The following is a 12224-nucleotide window of genomic DNA, read 5'->3' as shown; positions in this document are numbered from 1 at the left end:
CCGTCGCCCACGAGTAAAGATGCCTTTGCTGGCTGGCTCGGGAGATGAGCTAGGGCAGTGGTTCTCCAAGTGTGGTTCCCTGCATCACCTGGGAATTTGTTTGAAGTACGCATTTGTGGACCCCCCTCTGAACTACTGAATCAGAAATTCTGGGGGTGGTGCCCAGTCATCTCACACCCCCGCCCCGTGACTCTGATGCCTGCCAAAGCTGGAGAACCACTGAGCTCAGCAACGCCTGCCAAGTCTGGCCGGTGAGCAGAATTTCCTGGGAGTGTTTAGAGGAGAAATGCAGGTCCCTGGGCCCATCTCCCAGGGACTCAGAGTCATCAGGTTCTGGGAAGCTGCCTGGGAGTCAGCATTTTAACAGGCTCCTCAGGTGATTCCACTGAGCTAGAGGTTGGGTTTGTTGGGGAGAGGGGAGCACAGAGGCTGGGAGAGACCCAGGGATGGGGGTTCCTGGGAAGGGACTGGGAGTGCAGGCCTGGCAGAGCTGGGGGCGCTGAGATGTAAGAAAGCACTGAAGATCAAAGTTTTCATAGTTCTATAGATTTATGAGATGGAATCTCCTACCATCTTCTCATTTTCCATCCAGGGAAACTGAGCTCCAAAGAGAAGTGTCTATTCTAAGTCCATGCAGCTCATGCTTGGAAGAGCTGGGACTTGAGCCAGGGGTCTCCCTTCCAGAGCCAGCGCCCTTTCCACCGAGCCCCACAAGCTCACGCTCACGTGTTCCCTCCCTCTCAGCATCTCTCTCTGTGCTGAGGACTGAATCCACGCGCATTCCCTCAGTGTTGACCATGAGGGTGAGATCTAGGGAGGAGTTGGAGTCAGGCCTCAGACCTGAGTGCAAATCTAGCCTCAGTCACTGAGTAGCTGAGCCATCAAGTCACCCTCTCAAGGCCTCAGTTGCCATATCTGTAAAATGGGGATAAAATCCGACGTCACAAAGCTGCCGAGCAGGTCAGCAGCCGATGACTCAGGCGAAGGTGTTTTCCAAGCTGTCCATCACCCCCACAAGCACAGGGGCTAGAGAAGAAGGAGCAGGGCCTACTATGACCTCTTGCCTAGGAGCACTTACCATCTAGCTGAGGCAGAATGAACACACTCAAGGCAACTGGAGAACAAGGAAGCACTCAGCTCCACGCCCAGTGCAAGGTCACGCTTCAGTGCCTTTGCTCGGGTGCCGCTCTGCCTGGAACACCGGCCCCCGAAACCCTGTGGGAACAAGAATCCCCGGTCATTAGGCTCACAGTCTGGACCTGACTTTGCCCACCCGTGAAGGCAGGAAGCAAAGCTCGTTCAGCTTTGTGGCCCCAGAATGCCTACATCTCAAAGGTGTGCTCAGGAAGTGGCTGATCCAGGTAGGGAGGCTTCTGGTCAGAGGGGCCTTAGAGACCTGGAAGGGCCTTTTCAGGGGGGCACGTGCCTCAGAGGATTCCTGTAATGCCCCACCGGAGCAAGCATAGTGGGGACAAGGGCTTCAAACCAGCCAGAAGCCATCAGCCAACTCCTGGCCCTCCTACAGGCCCCCAGTGTGTCTATCATCCACCCCAGGGACCAAGGCTCTCAGGTGGGGTTGGCGGTTCCTTCACAGTCAGGAGGGGAGGAAAGTGAAACAGGAAGCATCAGCTCCACGCAAAGCGGCACCAAGATCTACTGAATAAGGGAAGACACTAAGCAAGGGGCAGGCGCACAGGAAACAGCGATCCAAACTAGGGCTCCCGAGCATCTGGTCATTTGTTTCTCCTGTTTCTCCCTCTTCTGGTCTGGAGGATCCAAGGAGGTGTCCAGAGTGAACAGGGCACTGCAGAGTGAAGACCTCTAGAGACGGGAAATTTCTCCCACTGCCCCTAGGAGCAGTGTGACCTTGATCATACCACGTCAGTTCTCAGGGCCTTTAAAATGGGTACCAGGTGAATAAGGAACTGGTGGATCGTTTTCCCCTGGAGGATAAAGCAAAGAGCACAGCTAGCAGAGTGAATGCCCCTGGTCCAGCCAAGCAAAATAGGTTCAAAGCTGGCTCTGGGTCATGGCTGTGGTCTTTCCATGGAAAACTGATAATAACAATGATGGTGTTGAGGGTGACAACTCATCTTTACTGAGTGTGTACTGGGCACCAGGAACCGGGCAAGCACTTTTCATTCATTACGCTGTTCAATCCTCGCAATGACCCTTACGGCAGATACTATCGTTATTCCCATTTTACAGTTGGGAAAACTGATACTCAGAGAAGTTACACCTGGGATCGTGGTCTGGTGGGTGGGGGAGGCAGGATTTGAACGCAGGCTGTCGGATTCCAGAGCCCACCTACTTTCCTACTGGAATCTTCTGAACCTGCGAGTCAGTATTCCACAGCTAGGAAATATGGGAGGATCTAGAAAGGCAATTACAATAATCATGTTCTAGACCCAGGACTGAGTCTGGAAAGAAAGATCACATTTGGAGCAAAAATTCGAAGTCTGCTGAATTATTTGCGGTACAGGAAACACAACTCAGGGACGTGGTTGAAATAGGCAGACTGGGTGTCCTGGAGGCAGCCCAGGCCTTCAGGGTAGACACCCTGGATTCTCGGCCACTGCCCCCACGCACCAGCCTGCTTAGCTGGGGTCAGGCAGCTGCTCTCCAGTCCATTTTCTCATCCATCAGGCATGCCAGGATATTCCTGGCTTCACCACCTCGCAGGTGGGCCCAAGTTAGCTGAGTCCCAGCAATGTCCACCTTCTCTCACCCCCAATTTTAAAAGATTTTATCTCTCATACAGTAATTAGTTTCTCCATTAACAAAATAGCAAAGCATTTGTGTAAGTGCCGAAGTTTCTGATCAAAACAAAGTAACCGGGCTTCCCTGGTGGTACAGTGGTTGAGAGTCCGCCTGCCGATGCAGGGGACGTGGGTTTGTGCCCCGGGCCGGGAGGATCCCACATGTCGCGGAGCGGCTGGGCCCGTGAGCCATGGCCGCTGAGCCTGCGCGTCCGGAGCCTGTGCTCCGCAACGGGAGAGGCCACAACAGTGAGAGGCCCGTGTACCGCAAAAAAAAAAACAAACCAAAAAATCCCCAAAGTAACCACTGTCACCCACTTCCAGCCCAGAGCGAAAACAAAACAACCCCCCAAACCCCCTACCACACCACAATATTTTTAGGCAGCCAGTGCCACTGTATCCTGGGTACTGTACAACTTCCACTGGTTTCTGGAATACTGACTCCCATTATGTGGACTTTCAGGAAAACACTGGCCTAAACAATTTCTGAGGTCTCCTCCAACACCAAGTTCAACAAGTCTACAAAATCGATGCTGTCTCTTTGTGTGCTTGGCTAATTGTGAATGTGTAGTCACCGTTCTTCTTTTGTTTGCTCAGTCCTAGAAATGCAAAACCAGGGAGGACCCTTGGAGTCTAAAGGAGGTCACCTAAGGATACCCGTTGCGCAGGCCTCTGCCACTTCACACCGAGGGTGGAAAACACAGGGAACTTCTTGGGCCCGAGAGGCTGTAGCAGCTAAAAATATAAACAAGTTCAAGAAGTGTTTAGATGGACTCACGGAGGAGGGAATGATGGGTGAGGGGAATTAGGAGCATCGGGTCTCGTCCTTATACCCCTGCAGCTTTCTGTTTCCTGCTAGCAATACAGTATCTGGCGGGCAGAACACCGACGGTTCCACTGACAGCATAGCTGATGTTCTCATGCAAGGAGATTAAAAGAGGAAGGAAAACAAACAAAGAAAAAAAGAAACGAATGTATATGATAGTTTCCTGCTTTGACATCTAACTTCTATGATCAGAAAAAAAAGAAAAATTTCCATTGTCGGAAATTTAGAAATAGAAGAGGAAACATAATCTCTGATTCCACGTCTAAGGATTAACTGCATTAACATTTTGCTATGTTTCCATCTGTGTGCCTGTTTTTTTTTTTGTGGTACACGGGCCTCTCACTGTTGTGGCCTCTCCCGTTGCGGAGCATAGGCTCCGGACGCGCAGGCTCAGCGGCCGTGGCTCTCGGGCGCAGCCGCTCCGCGGCACGTGGGATCTTCCCGGACCCGGGCACGAACCCGTGTCCCCTGCATCGGCAGGCGGACTCTCAACCACTGCGCCACCAGGGAAGCCCTGTGTGTCTGTTTTTTAAAAGATAAAAACTCTATGTACAACATGTATCCTGCATTTTTCATTTAACATTGAAAAGAATCACATTACTTAATAGACATGCTGTTGACTTACGGATTTCTACTACTTATTTACTTAAGAATGAATTTATTTAATCGTTGAATTATTTTATCATTCACCTCTTGTTGGACATTGTTTTTCTTTTCCTAATTTTCTACCGTATAAATAATGCTGGGATAGACATGCCTACTGACTTCTCTTTGGAGAAATAACAATAAATCTCAAAATCTTGGAGTGCACCATTTAATAAGTTTCTCTTACATAGACGAAGGGCAGGTGAGGGACAGGCTGGCGAGGACTTCCCCAGGGAGCCCTGAGTCTTGCTACAATACCATTTTAAAGGCTCAGTGCTTCTGGTACTCCCCCATCCCGCCGTTTCCCCTCCTTCTCCACAGCTATTTATTCATGCTGAAGACTCTTGCCTCGGTCCCTGGAAAACAGAGTGCTTAGAGAGCTAAAGAAAGAGACCCGCAGCCACAATAAGGACCTACTGGATAGCACAGGGAACTCTACTCAATACTGTGTAATGGCCTATATGGGAAAAGAACCTTAAAAAGAGTGGATATATGTATATGAAGAACAGATTCACTTTGCTGTACACCTGAAACTAACACAACATTGCAAATCAATTATACCCCAATGAAAATTAAAAAATAAAATTAACTTAAAATAAAATTATATATACTAAAAAAAAAAAGACATTCGCAGCCACTGGGCTGCAGCTTTCCAGGACGTGGCCCTTATTAGAAATGCAAATCCTCAGCTAACAAACCCCAAACACCCAGCTCACCAGCCCCCCTCACCGTCTGCCCGGTCGGGTGGCCCCTGTCTTCCATTTTACCTGAATGGGCTGAAAGGGAGTTGGCTGGGCTGTGGATGAGTCATCTGAGAAGGAAAGGGTCTGCCTGAAATGGAATCGTCTCCTCGGGGTTTCAATTTTACCCAATAAGAGGAAGTCAGTTCCTTTCTTCCCAGCCTTAACTCTACTAAAAGCCATTAAGCACTGCCAGGGACAGGAGACATTTATCTGTTGGTGAGTGTGAATGCTGCGTTCTGTACCTCCAGCTGGGATGGAAATTAAGCTGTTTACTTGGTGGCCACCCCAAGGGACCGAAAGGAAGCTCTAACGTGATGGTACTTCTGAAATGCATTTTTAAAATCTCAAAGTCTCGGCCTGCATTCCTGCCTGTAAAATCACCAGGAATTTGCAAAATTCATTTAGCTGAATTACACCCTGACCAGCGCTGACCACCAAATGCAAATGGGGTGACCAGCAGGTGACCTCACCGAACCGGTTCCTGTTTTGGAAAGGGTGGTGGGCATCTGAAGGCTGTTGCGGTTGCAGTCAGGTTAGCTTTTACGATAACCAAGATCAAAGAGAGGTTTGGTACTGGTTTCCCAGGTGCGCTTCCTCTGCATGTTCAGTCACATTCAAAACTTCACATGATAGAGTCCCTTTATGTAGGGCAGGCCACCCCCACAATATGTCTCAGTGACGTATTGATTACTTTGAATTAAAGTTACTTGAGAAACAGCCGGTGGCAAGAAATGACATTTAAAAAACCCATTCTAATCCCCAACTTTCCCCCGAAAGTGGGGCATAAATCTCCCATGTGAAGGTACCCTCCCTATATCAGGAGGATAGAAAACATCCTTCTCACCAGAGTTAGGAAAGTCAAGGCTAAGAAAGCTATAGGAACAAACTTTGTTACTTCTTCATTAGTCCGCTACCCCAAGCACAAGCCCCTTTGTTTTGCTGTGTCTTCACAAAGAACTGTTTCTTCTTTGTCAAAAAGTGATATATAAACAGCCTGCTTTGGTCACTTGAGGGAGGGCATCCCGTTTCTACAGAACCTCCATGCCTATGAATAAAATTGGCTTTTTCTCCTGTTCATTGGTCATGTGTCAATTTAATGATTAGACCAGACAAAAGAACTCAAGAGGGGTAGGGGGAAATTTCTCCCTTTCCGTCCCCCTCGACGTGGCATGAGCAGGTTCTCCCTGTCTAGAACGACAAGCCCACTTCCTCATCAACAGACTTCCCTTCACAATTGGTCCATGCCATTCCTTCTGCCAGTCTGGGGGCCATTGCTACTTCAAAATGCCACTCCAAACTTACCTTTTATATGCAGAAAACCTGTCAGGCTGAATTCCATCTGAGGTCATTTATTTTGTATCCTTTTGGCACTCTTAACACTCAGAGCCCTCAACATGACTTTGCTTGTACATTTGGTCTCACCCCTACGTTCCTTAGCACTGGAAGGTGGAGCCAGTCTTTTATGTTTGGTCCCAGCTATACTGAATGTTTGTGTCCCCCACCAAAATCTGTATGTTAAATCCTAATGCCCAAGGGTGACGGTATTAGGAGGTTGGGGCCTTAGAGAGGTAATTAGGTCATAAGGATGGGGTCCTCATGAATGGGATTAGTGCCTTTACAAAAGAGACCCCAGAGAGCTCCCTTGCCCCTTCCTCCATGTGAGGACACAGCGAGAAGACAGCCATCTATAAACCAGGAAGTGGGCCCTCACCAGATACTGAATCTGACAGCCCCTTGATTTTGGACTTTAAGCCTCCAGAACTGTGAGATATAAGTTTCTGTTGTTTATGAGCCATATACCCAAAACACCACAGACTCAGTCTATGGCATTTTGTTATAGCAGCCCAAAGGGACTAAGAGTCCCAACAGTGCTTAAGTAGAGAGACTCTTGCCCCGCTCCCAGAATAAGGTGGGAGAGTTTTCATATTGTTCTTATTCTTATTTTCTAATCTATATGAATGTATATGTGCGCATATCCTTCTAAAGGTAGTATAAACACGTTAAATAAATTCTGAAAAGTACAGTTCCAACCACTCTAACCACTGTTGTAAGTTCTTAAAGTTCTTTAGTGAGAGTAAAAGGTAACGGGCCTCGCTTACATGCGAATTCTGCAGTCAAACAAATGATTTTGGATTTGCAGATTTGGAGTTAAAGGTGTATCATAAGATGCGCTTGGTAGTGTAGTGGTGATTAAAAGGATGCACTCTGTCTGCGTTGAATTCTGGCTCAGCCACTCAACAGCTGTGTGACTCTGGGCAAGTTACTTAACGTCTCTGACTTTGGGCATACCCAGATTCTTAAAATAATGTCCTTCTACTACACATACCCTTTATATATTCCTCGTTTTACCTAATGTCCCATGCAAGTATCTACCCTTATTATTACACAGTTCTCGTAACCAACATTAAAATAGTCGTGCAATATTCTAGTCAATCACTGGTGCAGAGTTAAGTAAATGTTTTCTAACTTTTTGCTGAAATTCAGTATTTCAATGACTGTTTAAAACAAGATCAATACCCTCAATTTGTGGGATCAGTGAATTAGTATCTGCCATCTCCTGGATACTCTGTAAAACAGAAGCCAGCCCACAAGACCCTGGTAGACCCCAAACACACTGTACTTTATGTTCCCAATGAGAACAACCTGGAACTAGTCATCCAAGAGCCCATTCACATATACGATCCATCATCCTCAGGAAGGGGTGGGAAAAATATCAGATGAAATAGACCATGCAGCCCTTCGGGGTAGCACCGCCCTGCCCCCCACCCCATCCCATAGTCCATCTCGGCCCACGTGCACTGGGGCTGCCTCCGTGCATCCACTCCCATCCATACCCCGCACAGTCATCTCACGACAGCACGGGCGGCTCTCCGTCAAACAGGTGTGTTGTGGGAGGCAGTCTCCTGAGGTTCCGCGGTCAGACACTGGGGGCAACACTTCAGTCATGGCTTTCCCCGTCTTCCCAGGTTTTGGGTGTTCTTTCGATCAGTCCTCTCATTCTTTTCCCACACAACGACCCAGGCTGAGCTGGTCTGAGGACACACCCTCCCTTACGGCAGTCGCTCCTGAGGGATGTGTGTAGGAGGAGGACACACACACACACTCACGCACGCACACACACTCTACAGGAATTTTTGCATCATTCCTCCTGAGCCCAGGTCTGTGTTTCTGCCCTGAGGTCAGAGCTGCCCTCCCCACAGACATCAGCGCCCACTTCACAGAGGTCCCTTTGTTCCACGCACACTGCACCTCACTCTTGACCGGAACCTTCTAGCTGCCCCCGCAGGGCTCTCCTCTGTTCCAGCTCTTTTCTCCCTCATCTTGTCTCTGTTCTTAATACTTTCCAGGGGCCTGTTGGCCCCATCCTACCATTTCCTGATCACTTGCTTATGGATTCTCTCCTTTTTTTCCCTAAAGATTCTGATTCTGAAGTCTGATCTGGGTCACCCTGGGCCTCAGTTTTCTCATCAGTAAAACAGGGTTATGTTAGTACTGACCTGCTTCCCAGAGGTGTGTGAGGATTAAAGGAGATAATACAGGTACAGCACCAGGCACAGCGCTTGGCTCCAAGAAAGCACGTAAATGTTAGCAATTATTACCTTTATCATTATCATCATTAATTAGAATAATGAATAACAACCCTCAGTTTTTCTAAAAAGCCGGAGGTTCTCCCATAGCTTGTCATTCCTAAATTCCTCCATCTCAGACTTCCTAATCTCCCCACTAGGAATCCTACCTGATCTCCTGATTGGTTTTCTCTTCTCTGGACTTGAAAAAAATAACAAATCTGGATTAAGAGTCAGGAGATCTGAATTCTACTGTCATGAAAGAGTGAAAAGGGCTTGTGACCCTGGGCAAGTAATAGTCTTTCTGGGTTCCATCTCCTTCACCTGAAAAATGAGGAGATTGGACCAGAATAGCATTTTCCCAAGCATGTTCCGGAAGCTTCCATCACACTCGTGCTCCCCCCACCCCCCGCCCTGAGCCCCTCTGGCCACAGCAGTGCCATAAGTGACCAACCTAGCACCCAGCTCCACCTCACTTAGCTCATCGTCAGAGCTGGGACACTGTCTACACTGCCTGGTGCCTCAGTAGATGACTACAGGGCTGATCCAGTCCCTTTCATTAAAAAAGAGGTTTGAAATTGGTGTAAATCTCAGCTCTGTAAGGGAGGAAAATGAACTCTCAGCTCTGCTGAAAAACTAGGACAAGGTTCTCTTTAGCAAGTCTCCAGGTACTGTTCAGGCAATCACTGGGTATCAGGAGCCTTAAAATATGCCCCTGCCTGGTACAATGTCTCCTGATTAAGCTGCCTGCCAGGCCTGGGGTATTTCAGGCGGGAATGGTGTATTTTAAAACCACACAATTACTAGCAGTTTGGAAGAACCTTTTGAAACACCATGCCAATCATTTAATTCATTTTCCAAGTCCTTTTTAAATGCAAAATATGCTAATACGTTGTTGGAGTATCCAGCAGAGAAACCTGCGAGAGACTGGGGCCTCTCTTGCTTGGAGGTTAAGCGGAGGGCTGGTGGCAATGGGGCGCAGCGAGAAGAATGGCCCATTTTCCCACCGATGCCACTGGGCTCAAGTGTTTCTTTGTGTTCCCTTCAGCTGCGAAAAGGTGCGATCACCCTCACAGGCACAGATTTGGGGCATAATGGGCTTCTTTTCTGCCCAAAGCCCAAGTCCTGCCCCTGGTAAGTAAGACATGTCCTTGAGTTGTCTGCTAGCTCCTCCTGGTGAAGAGGGGACAATGAGGGAGGGAATAAAGAAAGGGTGAGACAAATTGATGGCTTGAAGGAATAAATTACTTTAGGCCCGGAGGGGCTGCTGCAGCCTTTGAAAAAATGATATAAACCAGCAAGGCTCCATTTCTCTTACCTATACAAGGGAGGAGGATAAATTACAGACCAGGGGTCTCTCTTAGAGGATTCAGGTAGATCAGCCTCTTTACCAAATATTACACCCATTTTGCCAAAATCCACGGGCTTCTCTGTACCTACTTCGTAACTGACTCCATAATATCACTCAAAGTTGCCTTTGCTGCTTATTTAATAAGTACACGTTACTGGTCCTACTCTGTATACCTGGCGCTGTGCTGGTCTTGGTGGGACGGGGGCAGCACACAGGAGTACTACACGGGGATCTAGCCCTTTATAGCTATCTTTAATTGAGCCTCTGCTATCTTCCAGGGACAATACATGCCTGGGCTGCAGAGGGAAAAACACACATCCAGGCCCGAAGGAAGCGAGGCAGGCGTGGCAGCATCCCCACCTGTCCGAGTGGGAAAGCCGGAATGCAACCTACGGAGGCTCTGGCCCAGGTGGCTGACACTGGATTTGACCCTTAGATATGTTTTCTTTGACTTTATACACTGCTTTAAACATTTGGGGAATATCTCATAAAAATCCAGATTTCCAACTTTTCTTTAAAAAATGAATAAGGGGCTCCCTGACGTCACTGAATCCATATCCCTGCATGGGAACAGTCAGGGGGAGTTCAGTGGCCAGTATCCCCTTTAGACTGGGCGTGGATGCTCTCATTTACCAAAGACGCCACCACTCCTGTGACTTACCCCTAGCTAGCCTCCCTCATTCTCTTCACCTGCCTGACCTCTGTATGCATTTGGGTGTGCAAGCCTGACTCAGGACAGGCCCCTTACTTGCAAATGAGCAGTCAGAGGCCCAGAGAGGTTAAGACAGAGAGAAGTACAGGTCTCTGCTGGACACCTGGGTCTGTGCTATTTTTACTATGTCATACTATGTGTCATCAAGGGCAACCTAGGGGTACATGGTGCATGAAATAACTACTCGATGGGCAGAGGAACAAATGAATGAACGGATGGACCAGCCCAAGCCATAGATGCAGGCGTGCAGGGGCCACGGTGGGTAGGCGGCTGGAGGAGGCTTTATGAAGTGGATAGAAAGAGAACAGGCCTGAAAGAGCTCAGGAAAGGAGTAAAGAGTTCCCAGCTGACTTGAGGACCTGGAACCCCATTTATTTAGTTTAGTTTTTGTGACTTTTAAAATGTGTTTTTATTGTAAAATAGGACATAGAAATAGAAAAGCATTCCCACCAACAGTGCAAGAGGATTCCCTTTTCTCCACACCCTCTCCAGCCACTGTGGAGAACAGTATGGAGGTTCCTCTAAAAACTAAAAACAGAACTACCATACGACCCAGCAGTCCCACTACTGGGCATATACCCTGAGAAAACCATAATTCAAAAAGAGTCATGTACCAAAATGTTCACTGCAGCTCTATTTACAATAGTCAGGACATAGAAGCAACCTAAGTGTCCATCGACAGATGAATGGATAAAGAAGATGTGACACATGTATACAATGGAATATTACTCAGCCATAAAAAGAAATGAAATTGAGTTATTTGTAGTGAGGTAGATGGACCTAGAGTCTGGCATACAGAATGAAGTAAGTCAGAAAGAGAAAAACAAATACCGTATGCTAACACATATATATATGGAATCTAAAAAAAAAAGAAAAAGAAAAATGGTTCTGAGGAACCTAGTGGCAAGAAAGGAATAAAGACACAGACATAGAGAATGGACTTGAGGACACGGGGAGGGGGAAGGGTAAGCTGGGACGAAGTGAGAGAGTGGCATGGACATAGATACACTACCAAATGTAAAATAGATAGCTGGTGGGAAGCAGCCACATAGCACAGGGAGATCAGCTCAGTGCTTTGTGACCACCTAGAGGGGTGGGATAGGGAGGGTGGGAGGGAGATGCAAGAAGGAGGGGATATGGGGATATATGTATACGTATAGCTGATTCACTTTGCTATAAAGCAGAAACTAACACACCATTGTAAAGCAATTATACTCCAGTAAAGATGTTAAAAAAAAAAAAGAAATAGAAAAGCATATAACACACAAACATACAAATTATTTTCAACTATTTATGATTTTTTTTTGGTCTTGTTTTCTTTCTAAAAGCCATCAAAGCTACTTCAAAATCAGGGTTTTCTGTGCTTTTCAATCTGTACTCCCTGCAGAGTAAGAAACTACCCTACCCCTTCCAGCCTGATATGGTGTAGCAGAAACATAGAAAATGCCACGAGATAATGGGGGCAAGCAACTGGGAGACCCGGTGTTCAATCCCAACTTAGATGCATGGGGAAGGTGGTTTACCCTCTGACCTCAGATGGGGAGACAGGACCAGATCTCTCTGAGGTGCCAATGTTCCAGTGCTGTAGGATTCTGTAAGGCCAGGAATGCTGGGGAGAACAG

General features: G+C 47.6%; 1 protein-coding gene across 3 annotated transcripts in view; it reads right to left on the bottom strand.

The window, feature by feature from the left end:
• ZHX2 (zinc fingers and homeoboxes 2) overlaps positions 1-12224 on the bottom strand; it is a 173715-nt gene that overhangs the window by 120777 nt on the left and 40714 nt on the right. For 2 of the 3 annotated variants that reach the window (XM_032609989.1, XM_032609990.1), the window contains exon 2: positions 1079-1215. The exons of the other annotated variant lie outside the window; for it this stretch is intronic. The gene's annotated coding sequence lies outside the window, so the exon portion shown is untranslated. The remainder of the gene's footprint in view (positions 1-1078; positions 1216-12224) is intronic. 3 annotated transcript variants of the gene reach the window in all.

Source organism: Phocoena sinus, chromosome 17 (genome assembly GCF_008692025.1).
Source record: "Phocoena sinus isolate mPhoSin1 chromosome 17, mPhoSin1.pri, whole genome shotgun sequence".
Taxonomy (NCBI): Eukaryota; Metazoa; Chordata; class Mammalia; order Artiodactyla; family Phocoenidae; genus Phocoena; species Phocoena sinus.
The sequence above is the reverse complement of the archived record's forward strand: the minus strand, read 5'-3'. Positions and strand labels throughout refer to the sequence as shown.